This window comes from Equus asinus, chromosome 1 (genome assembly GCF_041296235.1).
Source record: "Equus asinus isolate D_3611 breed Donkey chromosome 1, EquAss-T2T_v2, whole genome shotgun sequence".
In the NCBI taxonomy this organism is placed as follows: Eukaryota; Metazoa; Chordata; class Mammalia; order Perissodactyla; family Equidae; genus Equus; species Equus asinus.
In genome coordinates, this window is record NC_091790.1 from 95,992,725 (window position 1) to 96,011,285 (window position 18,561).

Below are 18,561 nucleotides of genomic sequence, written 5' to 3' on the forward strand. Positions count from 1 at the left end.
CAGTCAATAATTTCTTCAGTTTTAATTATCAAATAAATAATTCTGTCTTCAGCTGTATTTAATCTGCTGAATATGCTATTTCAAATTTCAGTAGATTTTAACATTTTTTTTCAGAAGTTTGATATGCTTTCTTCTTTTTCCAAAATGCCTGGTCATATTTTATTGCCAACATGTTTTTACTTGTGATACCCTATTTCCTTTTATGTTTTATGATGCTCTTTTGAATCTGTGAGAATTCTTTGAGAACTGGGTGAGAATTAAGTTTCCTGGGAAGGATTTGTCTTTCCTTCTAGGAAATTATGGATATTACTAACCTGGGACCATTGATTTCCTGGCTTGAGGTTTTTTGAACCATAGAGATAGCTGGAATTTGAGTTAAACATAGGTATGGAAGTCAGCTGGGGATGACAAAACCTCAGGGGAGACTTTTTTTCCCTTTTGGTCCTGCATAGTTCCAAAGCCAAGGCAGGCAAGTTTATCCTTTATTCCTTTATATGAAGTGTTTGTTTCTAACTTGCCCTGTCCTTCTGGCTTTTGACTTTAAGGAGGCATCTCTTTGGTGCCCCAACTAGGGAGACACTAGCCTTATCTCTTGTTCCTTGTGCTCCCTGTGTGGACATCAAACCAAAAAGTCAATTTCAATAGGGTTCTGTTGATGCTTCTGGGAAAAAAGAGCTTGAGAGCTTGCTTACATCTTTGGATTCTTTTTCTACTTCATTATTTGCTTCTGAGCAATACATTAAAATATATTTTTAAAGATGTTTTATAATGAATTTTGTTTGTTTTTTGTAGAAAGTTATCTCAGGCCGTCCTGTCATACTGCTAAAAATGGAATTCAGTTTGTTTTAAAACAATTGTTTTGGTTCTCAAACATAGATTTAATTAGTTACACTCCCTACTTTATGACACATTATAATCTTTAGTCCATCTCATTGTCACTGTTCTTATCCTATAAACAGTCATTCTGATGTTTAATATATATTTTGGAAGTGGTCTTTCCAAATCTGTGTTGGTGTCTCATGTGTATGTATTTTTAATTTATCCACATGGTATCATAATATAATGTTTAATACCCTTTTTTCACTAAACATTGTTTCAAAAGATTTCTGTATGTCTCATTGTGCATATCTAAGTTGTTTCCTCTAACTGTAAAATGATCCTTCATGGTGGACATCTACCACATTTTACTTCTCTTCTCTTCTAGGATGAATTCCCTGTGACGTCCAGCTCCCTGCCTCCATAGTGAATGCTACAAGGATCATCCTTGTACGTGTGCCCTCGAAGACTGCTGTGTTATAACTGGGGAATATCTCTACTTAATTTGACTAATACATTGCTCTCTGTAACAATTAAAATCAGTTTATACTTCTACCAACATTGCAGGAGGGGATGCATATCTCACATTTCTACTAAATCTTGACTACTTTGCTTTCTAATTTTATCATTAACTTTGTCCATGGTTTTTGTCGTTGAATGGAAATGCTTAATTTTGATATGATCTAATAACAGCTTTTTTCTTTCACTTAAAGTTTATGCTTTTGTCACTTTTCTAGATCACTAAGGTATAGCCCTAAATTTTTTGCAATTAAATTTACAGTTTGCTTTTTCACATTTAAGTCTTTAATTCATCTAAGAGCTCTGCTAAATGTTGTTATTGAACACCTGAAAGGTGACTAGTGCATCTAAGGAACTGGATTTTGATTGTAGTTGGTTTTCATTAATTTAAATTTAAAAATGGAAGCAGTATAAAATATTTTCCATCAAATATAACATTGTTTTGGTAGGCATACATTCAACTATTGCATCATATAATTGTTTCATTGTGGTGTGTGTTTTGGGCACAAGCATCATTTCTGTTATTACACAGAAATATTTTACCCATCTAACTGGTGTCAACCAATTGATTTAGTTCAAGTGATTTTTATGCACTAACGTAACATTGACGTGTGTTTATTTGAATATATTATGAAAACAGCAAGAGTTAGAGTGTTACTTGCATAAATTATAATTATGAATTAAATTAAAAAATTTAATAATTTATTTAACTTATTTTCTCTACTCTAAAAGTAAGTATTGCCAAATTTTTGCATTTAAAATGAAGCCATACTGCTGATGCAGAATCAAGTGGAGGTGCAGATGCATGTATTGCAATTGTAACTATAATAAAAAGAGACAGAGTTTGGAAAAACATGTCACAAAGTTCATAAGAGACAATTGCACATTGTTCCAGCAGAGAAAAAGGATTACATTTTAAGCATAAGAAGGTAGCTAATATTAGAAGACATTTTCAGCCAATACATAGTGGATTTGATAGGATGTTTCCTCTCAACAAGTCAAAAAAGAATTGACAAGATTAATCATTTGAAATCAGGATAAAATTGCCAACAAAAAAGTTTTATGATTTTTAACAGAAACTGGACTTCAAACTTTAGCCAGCTATCGAATGCTTAAATTCTTGCATAGAACAAAGAATTTTTAGTCAGAAAGACAGTAAAGAAATTAAGTTATAGAAATTTAATTATAAAGTTATAGGGGAAAGACTAAAAAGTGAAAGACCTGCAATTAAGCCACACAATAATTTCCCATGAAATACAATCTAAGAATATCAAAGATGAATTGATTCAATATTTGAAAAACTGTAAGCACATTTTTTAGCTTAAATAAGTTGTTTGATATAAGATGATACTCAACTTCCAAATTTACATAGAAATATTGTGAATTCACAATCTAAAAAGTTGAACTTGTGGCATAGATATTGTTGCATCTTTTACATTTTTCAAAGAATAATTTTAGAAAGACATGGAAAAATTAGTCCTCATTACAACAGACAGTGTTCCAGCTATGCTACGTTAAAAATCTGCAATCACTAGAATTTTAAAATAAGAGAGTATTTCCTTTATTGCTTCATTCTGCAGTGTGATAAATTTTGAAACAATCTTTTGCTCAGTTTTCTGAAGCTTTCATACTTTTATTTAAATCATCATGAATATATTTGTTAATATTCTTCAGTATATAAATGTAAATGATACGAACCATTAGTAGTTTATGAAAGTGTTGAAACAAAGAGAAGATGATGAACTGATGATCTTGTGTTATTTCCAGTGCTAGTCGGTTGAGTGGTGGAAGTGGTTTACGAAGATTTTCTTTATTGTTAACTTCAATTCAAGATTTCTTGAAACAAAACTAATGCTTGCCAAATACTCAATAATCAAAGACAAAAACTTGCAATGTAGTACACGTTATCTCACCCTACATATGATCAAGATAAATCTGAATCTCCAATGAAAAGAATGGCCTATTTGTGATTTAGCTAGAAAGGAAAGAAAATTTAAGTTAAAATGGACACTTTCCATAATATGAATTAATGAGAGTAATCTTATGTGGTTTCCAACAAGAATCAATATATACAAGATTTCGATTACTATGTACAGCATTACTTATTTATTTATTTATCAAGACAACATTCGTTTACAACACCATATAAATTTCAAGTGTACAGCATTATATGTCGATTTCTGAGAAGACTACACCATGTTCACAACCCAAAGACTAATTACCATCCATCCCCACACACATGTGCCTAATCACCCCTTTGGCCCTCCTCCCTCCTCACTTCCCCTGGAGTAACTACCAATCTAATCTCTGTATCTATGTGTTTGTTTTTTTGTTGTTGTTTTTACCTTCTATTTATGAGTAAGATCATACAGTATTTGACATTCTCCCTCTGACTTATTTTGCTTAGCATAATACTCTGAAGGTCCACTATGTTGTCACAAATGGCAAGATTTCATCTTTTTTATGACTGGGTAGTATTCCATTGTGTATATACACCACATCTTCTTTATCCATATGTCCCTTGATGGTCACTTAGGTTGTTTCAAGTCTTGGCTATTGTTAATAATGCCACAATGAACACAGGGGTGCATGTATCTTTATGCATTTGTATTCTCATGTTCTTTGAATAAATACCTAGCAGTGGAATAGCCGGGTTGTATGGTAGTTCTAGTGTTAACTTTTTTGAGGAATCTCACTCTTGTTTTCCATAGTGGCTGCACCAGTTTGCATTCCCACCAGCAGTGTAGGAGTCTTCCCTTTTCTCCACATCCTCTCTAACACTTGTTGCTTCCTGTCTTGTTAATTATAGCCATTCTGACTGGAGTGAGGTGATATCTCATTGTAGTTTCGATTTGCATTTCCCTGATAGTTAGTGATGTTGAACAGCTTTTCATGTGCCTGTTGGCCATCTGTGTATCTTCTTTGGAAAAATGTCTGTTCAGATCCTTTGCCCATTTTATAATTGGGTTGCTTGTTTCTTTGTTGTTGAGTTGTATGTGTTCTTTATATATTTTGGATATTAACTCCTTGTCAGATGTATGGTTTACAAATATCTTCTCCAAATTGTTGTCTTTTTGTTTTGTTGGTGGTTTCCTTTGCTGTGTGAAAGCTTTTTAGTTTGATGTTCCCATTTGCTTATTTTTTCTTTTGTTTCCCTTGACTGGTGAGACATGATATTCTAAAAGATACTGCTAAGACTGATGTTGAAGAGCATACTACCTATGTTTTCTGCTTTCAGATCTTACATTCAAGTCTTTAATTCATTTTGAGTAAATTTTTCTGTATGGTGTAAGAAAATGGTCTACTTTCATTGTTTTGCATGTGGCTGTCTAGTTTTCCCAACACCATTTATTGGAGAAACTTTCCTTCCTCCATTGTATGTTCTTGCCTCCCTTATTGAAAATTAGCTGTCGATAGATGTGTGGCTTTATTTCTAGGCTCACAATTCTGTTCCAATGATGTGTGTGTGTCTGCTTTTGTGCTAGTACCATGCTGTTTTGATTACTGTAGCTTTGTAGTACATTTTAAAATCACGGAGTGTAATGTCTCCAGCTTTGTTCTTTTTTCTCAGGATTCCTTTGGCTCTTAGGGGTCTTTTGTTGTTCCATATAAACTTTAGGATTCTTTGTTCTATTTCTGTGAAAAATGTCATAGAAACTTTAATACGGATTGCATTGAATTTGTAGGTTGCTTTAGGAAGTATGGACATTTTAACTATGTTAATTCTTCTATTCTAAAAGCATGGAATATTTTTCCACTTTGTGTTTGCTTCAATTTCTTTCAACAATGTTTTATAGTTTTCAGTGTACAGGTCTTTTACCTCTTTGGTTAAATTTATTCCTAGGTATTTTATTCTTTATGTTGCAATTGAAAATGGGATTGTGTTCTTAATTTATCTTTCTGCTATTTCATTGTTAGTGTACAGAAATGCCACTGATCTTTTGTATGTTGATTTTGTATCCTGCAAATTTACAATATTCATTTATTATTTCTAAACGTTTTTTGGTGGATTCTCTAGTGTTTTCTATGTATAAAATCATGCCATCTGCAAACAGTGACAGTTTCACTTCTTCCTTTCCAATTTGGATCTCTTTTATTTCTTTTCCTTGCCTGATTGCTCTGGCTAGAACTTCCAATACTACGTTAAATAAGAGTTGCAAAAGTGGAAATTCTTCTCTGGTTCCTGTTCTTAGAGGGATAGCTTTCAGTTTTTCTCCATTGAGTGCTGTATTGGCTGTGGGTTTGTCATACATGGGCTTTATTATGATGAGGTAGTTTCCTTCTATACTCATTTTATTCAGAGTTTTTATCATAAATTAATGCAGTATCTTGTTGAACACATTCTCTGCATCTATTGAGATGATCATGTGATTTTTATTATTCATTTTGTTAATGTGGTGTATCATGTTGATTAATTTGCAGGTGTTGAATCACTCCTGCATCCCTGGAATAAATCTCACTTGATCATGATGTATGATCTGTTTAATGTATTGTTGTATTCAATTTGCTGGTATTTTGTTGAGGATTTTTCAATCAATGTTTATCAGTGATATTGGCCTTTAATTTTCTGTTTTTGTTTTTTTTGTTTGTTTGTTTGCAGAAGATTAGCTCTGATCTAACATCTGTACCAATTTTTCTCTATTTTTTATATGTAGGAGGCCTCCACAGCAGGGCTAATGAGTGGACTAGGTCCACACCTGGGATTTGAACCTGCAAACCCAGGCTCTGAAGTGGAACATGCAGAAATTTAACCACTCAGCCACAGGGCCAGCCCCATAATTGTTTTTTTCATGTTGTCCTTGTCTGGTTTTGGTATCAGCATAATGTTGGCTTCATAGAATGAGTTAGGATGATTCCTCTCCTCTTCAATTTTTGGAAGAGTTTGAGAAGGGTAGGTATTAACTGTTTTTGGAAGTTTGGTAGAATTCACCAGGGAAGCCATCTGGTCCTGGACTTTTATTTTTTGGGAGGTTTTGGATTACTCTTTTGATCTCCTTTCTGGTGGTTGATCTATTAAAATTCTCTGTTTCTTCTTGATTTAGTTTTGGAAGCTTGTATGATTCTAAGAATTTATCCATTTTTTCTAGATTATCCAATTTTTTGCCATACAGCTTTTTGTAGCATTCTCATGGAATCTTTTGTATTTCTGAGGTGTCTGTTGTAACTTATCCTCTGTCACATCTGATTTTATTTGGGCCTTCTTTCTTTCCTCAGTGAGTCTGGCTAAAGGTTTGTCCATTTTGTTTATCTTTTCAAAGAACCAGCTCTTAGTTTCATTGATTTTTTCTACTTTTTTAGCCTCTATTTCATTTATTTCTGCTCTAATTTCTATTATTTCCTTCCTTCTACTGATTTAGGGCTTTGTTTGTTTTACTTTTTCCAGTTCCTTTGGGTGGACTGTTAGGTTGTTCATTTGAGGTTTTTCTTGTTTGTTGAGGTAGGCCTATATTGCTATAAACTTCCCTCATAGAACTACTTTTGCTGTATCCCACAAATTTTGGCATGTGGTATTTTCATTTTCATTTGTCTCTGTGTATTTTTGATTTCTCCTTTGATTTCTTCATTGACCCAATAGTCGTTCAGTAGCATTTTGTTTAATCTTCACAAATTTATTAGTTTCCCAGTTTTCTTCCTATAGTTGGTTTCTAGTTTGTTGCTGCTGTGGTCAGAAAAGATGCTTAGTATTATTTCAGTCTTCTTAAATTTATTGAGACTTGTTTTGTGACCTAATATGTCATCTATGCTGAAGAAAATTCCATATATATTTGAAAAGAATGTGTATTGTGCAGTTTTTGGATGGAATGTTCTGTGTATATCTATCAAGTCCATCTGGTCTAATGTGTCATTTAAGGCCAATGTTTCCTCATTGATCTTCTGTTTGGATGATCTATCTATTGGTGTAAGTGGAGTGTTAAAGTCCCCAACTATTATTGTGTTATTGTCTCTTTCTCCTTTTATGTCTACTAATAATTGCTTTATATATTTAGGTGCTCCTATGTTGGATGCATAAATATTTACAAGTGCTATATCCTCTTACTGGATTGTTCTCTTTATCATTATGTAGTGCCCTTCTTTGTCTCTTGTTGCAGTTTTTGTTTTAAATTCTATTTTGTCTGATATAAATATTACTACCCCAGGTTTCTTTTCATTGCCATTTACATGGAATATCTTCTTCCATCCCTTCAGCTTCAGTTTGTGAGTGTCTTTACATCAGAAGTGTGTCTCGTGTATGCAGCATATATATGGGTCTTATTTCTTTCTTTTCTTTTTTTGGTGAGGAAGAATGGCCCTGAGCTAACATCCATTGCCAATCTTCCTCTTTTTGCTTGAGGAAGATTGTCCGTGACCTGACATCTGTGCCAATTTTCCTCTATTTTATATGCGCAATGCTGCCACAGCATGGTTTGGTGAGTGATATGTAGATCTGTACCTGGATCTGAACTTGCAAACCCTGGGCCACTGAACCAGAGTGCATGAACCTAACCACTATGCCACCAGGAGAGCCTCTGGGTCTTATTTTTTAATCCAATAAGCCACCTTATGTCTTTTGATTGGAGCATTTAGTCCATTAACATTTAAAGTAGCTATTGATAAGTATGCACTTATTGTCGATTTGTTACTCTTTTTCTGGTATTTCAGTAGTTCTCTGTTCCTTTCTTCTTCTCTTTCTCTTTTCTCTTGTGGTTTGATGGCTTTCTTTAGTGTTATGTTTGGGTTCCTTTTCTTAATTTTTTGTGTATTTATTATAGGTCTCTGGTTTGTGATTACCATAAGGTTCATTTACAATAACTTACGTATATGGCAATCTATACTAAGTTGATGATCTCATAAGTTTGCTCTCTTGCTAAAAGCTCTACTCTTTTACTCTCTTCCTCCCACATTTTATATTTTTGATATCATATTTAACCTATTTTTTTGTGCATGTGTATCTCTTACCCTCTTATCATGGAAATGTATAATTTTAGTACTTTTGTCTTATGACCTTCATCTTAGCTTTGTAGGTGGTTGATCTGCTAACTTTGCTGTGTATTTGCCTTTACCAGTGATTTTATTGATGGCTTTAAAAAAATAATTTTCTTATTCCTATTTAGTCTTTTCTTTTCCAATTAAATAAGTCCCTTTAGCATTTCTTGTAAGCCTAGTTTATTGGTGATAAATTCCTTTTGTTTTTGCTTGTCTGGAAAAGTCTTTAGCTCTTCTTCCATTCTGAATGATAACCTTGCTGAGGTGAGTATCCTTGGTTGTAGGTTTTTCCCTTTCAGCACTTTAAACATAGTGTGCCACTCCCTTTTAGCCTGTAAGGTTTCTCCTGAGAAGCCAGCTGATAGCCTTATGTGGTTTCCTTAGTATGTGAAGTGTTGCCTTTCTCTTACAGCTTTCAGGATTCTGTTTTTATCTTTAATTCTTGACATTTTACTTATAATGTGTCATTGTGTGGGCCTCTTTGGGCTTATCTTTTTTGGTGCTCTCTGTGCTTCCTGTCCCTTGCTTTCTGTTTCTTTCCTTAGGTGTGGAAAGTTTTCAGCTATTATTTATTCAAATAGATTCTCTCTTCTTTTGTCTGACTCTTTTCCTTCTGCAACACCTATAATAGAGATGTTAGTGTCCTTGACGTTGTCCCAGAGGTCCCTTAGACTGTCCTTGTTCTTTTTAATTCTTTTTTCTGTTACCTATTCAACTTGGGTGATTTCCTGTAGTCTTTCATCCAGCTTGTTGATCCATTCTTATATATCACCTACTCTGCTACTGATTTTCTCTAGTGAATTTTTCATTTCCATTATTGTATTCTTAAGTTCTGATTGGTTATTTTTTGTATTTTCCAATTCTCTATTGAAGTTCTCACCGTATTTATCCACTCTTCTCCCAAGATCAGTGAGCATGCTTACAGCTATTAGTTTGTAGTCTTTTTCAGGCAGATTGTTTACCTCTGTTTCATATTATTCTTTTTCTGAAGTTTTGTTCTGTTCCCTTATTTGGAACATATTCCTTTGTCTCCTCATTTTGCCTCATTCTCTGTGTATATTACACAGATCAGCTATGTCTCCTAATCTTGGAGAAGTGGCCTTATGTAAGAGATGCCTTATGAGACCCAGCAGAGTTCTTCTCTCTCATCACCAGTTCCGAATGTTCCAGGAGTGCCCCCTGTGTGAGTTATGTGTGTCCTTCTGCTGTGGTAAGGTTGCTCTTGCTTCAGGTGCATGAACAGGCTAGGCTGTCCCCCTGGCCTGCTGGTTGTAATGCTTAGCTGTATGTGGCTGCTACGGTGCCTTCAGTCAAGTTATTGGGCAGAGGGTGCTGGGGCACAGTTGGCTGCAAGGTCTGATAGTATGTTCATGCTGCAGTTTTTCTACTAAGTGAGTAGGCCCCCAGTGTGGTTGGTTGCTAGGCTCAAGGGCTTATAATTGCTGTAGGCCTTTGGCCTGCAAGGGTATTTTAAGCTCTCTGGGGATTTCAGCTTAGTGGAAACAGCCCCAGGCGTAGCAGCACATAATTCTTTCAGGTATTGGAAGGTGGGGCTGATTGCCTGTGTGGCTGTTTAAGAAAAACAAGTCTCCTGAAGCTGACAAGCCCCACTACCTGCAGGCCCACACACTCTGCCAATGCAGTCCTGAGCCTTGTGCACGCCCTGCCCAATAGAGGCAGACCCACTTGCCCACTGTAGAGGTCCCACACACTGTCTATACAAGCCCACAAGTAGCCTAAGGGCTTGCTTTTGGGTGGGGCCATTCCCTAGGACAGGCTGCCTGCCCTGGCTGATCTGGATTAAATCGCTGCTCTAGCAGATGCACAGACCCCTGTGCTAGCAGACCAAGGGAAGGACCAAGGAATGGCATCTGCCAGTGTGTGTGTCAGCACACCTGTACTAGGTCACCACACTGGCTGTTGCCAATGTCTCAGTCCCTGGGGAGGTGGTTCCAGCCACCACCTGCATCATTGAGATGTTCCAAAGCCTATCAAGTGAGTCTCTTTTCACAAAGGACTGTGCATCTTCCTTTCTGGTGATTTTAGGTTACTTTCTGAAATGGATGAATTTGTGCATGGGCCCTTTAAGAGGACTATTTTCTTTCTCTTATATTTGATGGCTTTTCTGGGGATATTCCCCATTGTTGTTAATAGCCAGAAAAGACAGATATTATGACTTATCTCAGTTGTGCTGAGTTCAAAACTACTTTTTACAGCAAAGCTCTCCTTCTCAGATCCCCCGCTCCTCCAGGGAAAACTTTGTACCTTAAGATTGCTCCTGGCTTTGAATCACCATAGCTATTGGCTTTTTCCTCTCCAGAAAGGAATTTCTGCCTCTTCTACCTCAGTCAGCATTGTCGCTTGTTGTGGGGTTCTTTTTATCCAGTTTCCAGTTCCCTCTGGGGAGTAATTTTTCCAAGGGTAGTTGTAAATTTGTTGTGTCCATGGGAGGAGGTGAGTTCAGAGTCCTCCTACACTGCCATCTTCCCAGCAGTCTACAGCATAATTTAAACTGGCTGCAAAAACTAGAAGAAAAACTCGAAGTATGCTTTGTTGATATTGATAAATATATTTTTGCTTTTCAATTTATATGCTACTTCTTTCAATTCTATGTTAATGATGCTGAATTAGTACATGAGTTAATAAATTTACTTGACTTGGAAAGACATAGTATTATACTAATACACCTTTTCTCCAAAGTAAAATCAATCCTTTTAAAATAGATGAAACTGTTTTGTCAAATTGGATGCAAACATTAAACTAAAATGATTTTTTATAAAAAATTCAATTATTGAAAAATTATTAAGTATGTTTAGAACAACTTGGACATGTGAATCTACTTTTTCAACTATAAATTTTCTAAAACTTAACTATAGATAAATTATTTCCAGTGAAATTTAGAGACTGGATTGAAATGTGTTCTAAATGCAAATTATACACCAGATTTTGAAGACTTATAAAGAAAAAAGGTGATAAAATATACCAATAATTTTCTCAAGATTGACTATAGCTAAATGATTAATATTTTGGACATATTGGGTAAGTAAAGTATGTTATTAAGGTAATTGCACTTGTCCCTTTTTACGTGGCCATCAGAAAATTTTGAATTGCCTGTATGCCCTATGTTGTATTTTGTTGGGCAGGACTGGTTAACCCCCTCATTTTAGGGAACTACTTAATTTTTCTCCATGTCATGAATCAGTTTTACCAAACCATCTTCTGGAAAATTCCCCATATAGTTGATATGCCACCTTTGTTTCCATGTTTACATGGATCTTCTTCTGAACTCTCTATTCTGTTCCATTGGCCAGGTTTTCTGCTGCTTTCTATCATTTTGCCACACACACTTCTTTGTAGAATTTGTTTTGTGTGGAATGTTTCTCTATTCATTCAGATCATTTTCTTTGTCTTTTATTAGAGTGTTGGTATTTTCTCTATAGATTTCTTATTTTCTAGACACTTTAATGTTTTTGTTACTATCATAAGTAGTATTTTTTATATATGTGCATATATACACACACAGTTGATCCATATTATTTACAGCTTCCATATTTGCAAATTCACCAACTTACTAAAATTTATTTGTAACTCCAAAACCAATATTCATGGCACATGTGCAGATTGGCAAACAATTTGAATCACCCATGTACACCTTCCCAGCTGTGGTCAATCAAGATACACTCTCCCTTCTTGTCTCAACCCTCATACTATAAACAAGTATGCTTTTCTTGGTCTATTTAGTGACATATTTTCTGTTAGTTAGTGATTTTGCTGTTTAAAATGACCCCCTAGCATAGTACTGAAGTGCTGTCTAGGATTCCTAAGTATGAGAAGGCTGTGATTTGCCATATGGAGAAACTATGTGTGTTAGTTAGGTTAGCTCTGTTCAGGCACAAGTTATTGAGTTATAGCACTGTTGGCTGTGAGTTCAGTGTTAGTGAATTAACAATATATATTAAATAAGCTGTCTTTAAACAGAAGCACACATAAAACAAGGTTATGGATTGATCGATTGATTAAAATGTTGTAATCAGAGGCTTGGAGGAACCTAATGCTATGTTTCACCTAGAAGCAATCCTATATTTCAGTATTTGCTAATTCAGTGCTCACGGTGATTTTATAGAACACAGCTACCCTTAATAGTGACAATCAACTGTATAGGTAATTGATTTTTGCTGCCATGTAAAAATGCTACAGAATTTTGTAGATCAAGCTTGTATACAGCAAAGTTGCTGAACACATTAGTTTTCATAGCTCATCTGATTATTCTGATGCTTTTTCTGCATAGGTTATCATGTCATATGCAAATAAGCATTGTTTTATGTCTTCCATCCCAATCCTACACCAACGCTAGGTTAAATGGCAGAGGTGATTATGACTATTATTCTTTGTTGCCAATTTAAATAGAATGTATCTACATTTTCTTCATCAAGTAAGTGTTTACTATACGTTTTTGGTGCATTTTTCATCAGATTTGTGAAGTTGTATTCTATCTCCAGGTTAATTTTTCTCCATTTATGTAAATAATCTTAATATATTTTTCCTTAATATATTAGCATTGCAGATTATATATAACATAAGATTTTCTGATATTGAACCATACTTGTATTTCTGGTGTTGTTATGACAATATTTTAAACACACTATTGAATTTAGTTACCTATATTTTATTTAAGATTTTTGCGCCCATATTCATACCTGAAATGGACCTATAAATGTTTGTTTGTGTGGATTTTATTTGGTTTGGGAACCAAGAATACACCAATTTCACAAAATGAATGGGGTCATTTTTTTAAAAGTCTGGAACAACTATTTCTTCAAAGTTTGGTAGATGTGACCCAAAGTCAAATTTATAAGCCAATAATTTCAAATTATAATAAGAGATGGTGCAGGTCAAAACCTATCTTCAGCATTTTACTGATATCAATGTTGTTATTTGTTTAGTTTGTCCATAAACATTCTAGAATGTTCCTCTTAGACTCTAACAACTTGCTTTCCTACAAAACATTTTTTAAAAATTTGATCTTACTAGTTTTTTAAAAATAAGATTGCATAAAATATTTTTCATAGATGTAGTTTATGGTTAATACATTTTAAATTGTTGATACCTTTAATTGATTTTTCACCTTAGATCTTATTTTTAACTGAGAAAAATTTCTTCATCAATGCTGAGGGTTCTGGTACTTCAGAGTAAATTCTGATAAATGGAAAATATTCTAATATTCTTGTATTAAAATGGGAACATATTTAAGCTTAAATATTTTCATAGGCAATATCTTCTTGCTTTATTCATTGGTACCTTCCTTTGATAAATATTTATAAGACAAAACATTAAATAAATCATCTTTTTCCATGATTATTTTGAATGTTTTGATATGGCACAAGTTATGATATTTTCATTCTTTTTATTCTCTTTTGTTTTATTCTCGTATAGAATAGAAATTTATCAAAAAAAAAAATAAGAGCTCTATTGAAATGGTGTTTCCACACATCTAGATAATCCAAAACAGAATTATAGACATCCAAACTTAAACCTAGCATATTCTTTGAACTCTCATCATTTAATTTGTTCACTTCTTTCTTTGCTTCCACTTTGAGCTGGATGTAGTAACTGGATAGGTCTTTAGGTTGTTTCAGCTTCATTTCCAATAATTCCATCTGTTAAAACACAGAAATGCTGAAGATTTTTATCACTCTACTTGTTGAATATTTTGATTACAGATTTGCAACTGATTTTGAAAAAAAATAGCCCCGATTTACAGCACTTGTTTACAAACTGATTGAGACTGTCGTAGGACCCATACTTTGATTTATAGTCATTCTTAAACCTTAAAACATTTCCAAAATCTGAATGGGGCTGGGCAGCAAAGACAAAAAGTACAGTCTTGTACAAGCTTTCTTTTTCCTTTTGCATTTAAATCAACTTTGTCACAAAATTTTATCGTTCAGTTACAATAACAGTGCATATTTTAATATATACAGAAATCTTGACAAGCACAGCTGCTCTTTTGATTGGTAGAGTCTTTAGGTTGTTAGGTTGTGTTTATTTATGCTGCCTAGCTAATCCAAGGACACTTCTGCTTCAAAAACTTCATTATTTAAAAATATTCTTATTCTCACTAGCATTTCTCTTCATCAGAATTTATATTCAAAATATTGAGTGCAAAAGGTGTTAGTATTATCTTTAACATTGAATATTTATACAAGATTTACAGTAAAATTCACTGTAATGAGAGATATTTGCTTTTTGACAGATTGAATTTCAAAAACTTTACTTTGACTTAATAAACTAGTGGGAAAAATTGAACCATTATTTGAATTTAAATGTTTTTCTATTTGAGTCATATGATGACTTTGATATGAGCCTCATATCAGTCAACTATTTGCAAAATTCTTCTACTAATGGAGTCAACACATTGAAAAGCTAATACTTTACTTTTAATATACACACTGGAAATTTTGTATTTGAAAACAAGCGAAATAAATTTAGAATAGGTCATTTGATCTAGATGAAAAGTCATGTTTCACTCAGTGATACGAAATGGAGTTACACATCTTAATTTTTCATCTTCTTGGAATAATGCTTAATTTTTGAAGTAGATGCTTGAACTTCAGTTTTTTATCTTGTTGTTTTCTCATGGTTTTTTGTGACACAACCGTTCACATAGTGATTGGCAAATGTTAACAAATATTTTGTGTAATCCACAGTCACCATGAAATGTATTGGGAAATGGAAATTATTTAACTTTTCATTAAATATTTACTTTCTTTTTAAAATTTCTGTCAAAATTATTTATTGCTAAATAAAGTGTTTCATGACTGTATGACATTTGCATAGCATAATTAGAGAAGTTAGAACAGATTAGTGGTTGCCAGGGGCTAAGGATGGGGGAGGATGGGTGCAACTTTATAGGGGTGGCGTAAGAAGTCTTTGTGGTGATAATACAGTTCTGTATCTTAATTATGGAGGTAGTTACATAAAGCTACACATGTGATAAAATTATGTAGAGCCATGAACACATACCCACACAGGAAGCTCATATTAAAAGGATGGGTTATCACTGGTTACTTTCACATTTAAAGTTAAATTTAGTCTGCTCACTGCTTACGTTACACACTCAGGCAGGACCACAGCAGATGGTGAAATGACAAAGTATATGTCTACGAATCCCCTCCTGGTATATTTTAATGTAACTATTAATAATGATAGTACTTCAGTGAAAAAGTGAAAAATATAAACTGATTTTATTGAATAGAAGGCAGGGACCAAAGTCACTAACAGGGACTGCCTTGGGCAGACTGGAACCTACAGTCCTCATATTTATGTTTTGCAGATAAGAGGAATCTATCGGAGGAAATTGCACATTTCCCAAGCTTTCTGACTTGGAGTTGGATGTAGTGACTGGATAGGTCTTCAGGTTGCCTCACTTAAGTAGAGGATGTGTTTGTTCTGTCTGGGGTAAGAAGTTTGTGCCTGGATTTTTGGTCAGCTATAGTCACAATCATGGCAGAGCATGGTAATCAGCCACTAGCCAACATCTTTACATTTTAAATTTATTGAGGATACTTTTTTTCTTTATTGGAGGAAGAGTAGACCTGACCTAACATCTGTGCCCGTCTTCCTCTGTTTTATATGTGGGATGTCTGACACAGTATGGCTTGATGAGCTGTGCATAGGTCCACACCCAGGATCCCAACCAGCAAACTTAAGCGCTATGCCACTGGGCTGGCCGTTTGAGGATGCTTTTATGGTTTAATGCATGGTCTATTTTTAGAATGTCCTAGGTTCGTTTGAAAAGAATTCTTATTCTCTGTTTCTTGGGTGTAAAATTCTATATAAATCTAGTGGTTGGAGGGTATTAATTGTATTGTTTAGAACTTTTATACCCCTACTTGTTTTTTCACTGCTTAATCTATCAGTTTTTTGAGGGTAGTATGGTAAATTATCCAGTTAGTTAAAATGAGAGGATTCAAATAACAGCAAAAGCAGAAAAAAAAATAAAACCAATAGAAAGCAGCATATTTATACATTCAGTAATTCAATAATAAATTAAAAAATTCAATAATAATAAATTTTAATTATTTGAAAATAAAAAATTACTATTTCAGAAAAATTAAGGGAAAAATAGAAACACGCAGAAGAAAACATATAAATGAGAAATCAGATATAAAAGAGATACAGTAGAAATTAACAATTACAAAAATGGTGTTATACAGATACATTTTACCAAGAGATTTAGAAATTTAGTAGTGAGGATAACATTCTAACAAATTATGTCACCAGGCGCCGCGCGCCGCGCCTCCTGTCAGAGGCAGCCATTGTTCCGCGCGTCGCGCAGGCTTTCCCGGGTGGGTGGGTGCTACGCCCTCTTCGGGTCCCGGCCCCACCTTAGAGCTGGAGGGGGACAGTCCCTGGCTCTGAGCCCTCCGCGGCCCTCAGGCGCAGGCCATCAGGAGCAAACGGAAGGCGCCACAGGAGACTCTCAACGAGGGAATCACCGACATGCTCACAGAACTCGCAAACTTTGAGAAGAATGTGAACCAGGCAATCCGCAAGTGCAATACTTACAAAAAGCAGCATCTGTGATAGCAAAATACACAAAATAAAGAGTGGAGTGGAAGCTAAGAAATTGCCTGGAGTAGGAACAAAAATTGCTGAGAAGATTGATGAGTTTTTAGCGACTGGAAAAGACTCGGCAGGATGATATGAGTTCATCCATCAATTTCCTGACTCGAGTTAGTGGCATTGGTCCATCTGCTGCGAGGAAGTTTGTAGACGAAGGAATTAAAACATTAGAAGATCTCAAGAAAAAATGAAGACAAATTGAACCATCATCAACGAATTGGGCTGAAATATTTTGAGGACTTTGAGAAAAGAATTCCTCGTGAAGAGATGTTACAAATGCAAGATATTGTACTAAATGAAGTTAAAAAAGTGGATTCTGAATACATTGTTACAGTCTGTGGCAGTTTCAGAAGAGGTGCAGCGTCCAGTGGCGACATGGATGTTCTTCTGACCCATCCAAGCTTTACCTCTGAATCAACCAAACAGCCAAAGCTGTTGCATAGTGTTGTGGAGCAGTAAGGTCCATTTTATTACAGATACTGTCAAAAGGTGAAACTAAGTTCATGGGTGTTTGCCAGCTTCCCAGTAAAAATGATGAAAAGGAGTATCCACGCAGGAGAATTGGTATCAGATTAATACCCAAGGACTAGTATTACTGTGGTGTTCTCTATTTCACCGGGAGTTATATTTTCAATAATAATATGAGAGCTCATGCGCTAGAAAAGGGCTTCATGATCAACGAGTACACAATCCGTCCCTTGGGAGTCACGGGGGTTGCTGGAGAGCCCCTGCCAGTGGCTAGTGAGAAAGACATCTTTGACTACATCCAGTGGAAATACCGAGAACCCAAGGATCGAAGTGAATGAGGCCTGCCCTTCCTCCCAGGCGTAGCCCCACAGGAGTCTTAATTTATTTCTTAACTTTTGCTATGTAAGGGTCTTTGGTGTTTTCAAGTGATTGTTTCTTCTTCATGCTTAGTTTGCACTGTAGTCAATAAAGCCTCTTATACTATTAAAAAAAAAGAAATTATGTCACCAACTTTAACTGAACAAGTAGGAGAAATCCCAAATAAGTCAATAGTCAAGGAAGAAATGGGAAATTTTATCAAAGAATTTCCACTAAAAAGCTGGTTATGAATGTATATGACATAATAGGTAATTTTTTATTCAAATTTTAAAATAATTTTTTACTCCAATACCACATAATCGGTTTTAGAACAAAGAAGCTGGAAACTACGATCATATCACGAAACCAGGATGACTAAGATAGTAAGATATAAAAAATCACACAAATTGTGTGTAAACACAATATTGCTTTTGAATAACAGTGCAAAAACTTTAATCAACTACTATTAAATTGTTTACCAGAATAAACACCAAATGCAGTTTGATGAGTTTCCTTCACAAAGATGTAAGAATGATTTAATGTCATGGAATCCTCTAACAGGATGTGATAATTGCTCAAATTCTTATTTGAGCAAGTGATGCTAAAATATAAAGTTAAAAAGTCATGTACAATATAGTATTAATATTCAATTTTTAAAAATCTTGGTACATTAGGAATAGAAGGATTTTTTTTTAAAGGTTGGCACCTGGTCTAACAACTGTTGCCAATCTTTTTTTTTTTTCTGCTTTATCTCCCCAACACGCCCTGTACACAGTTGCATATATTAGTTGCAGGTCCTTCTAGTTGTGGGAT

General features: G+C 34.7%; 1 pseudogene; it reads left to right on the plus strand.

The window, feature by feature from the left end:
- Positions 1-16,541: 16,541 nt before the first annotated feature.
- Positions 16,542-17,889, plus strand: LOC106822873 (DNA polymerase beta pseudogene; annotated as a pseudogene).
- Positions 17,890-18,561: the final 672 nt, after the last annotated feature.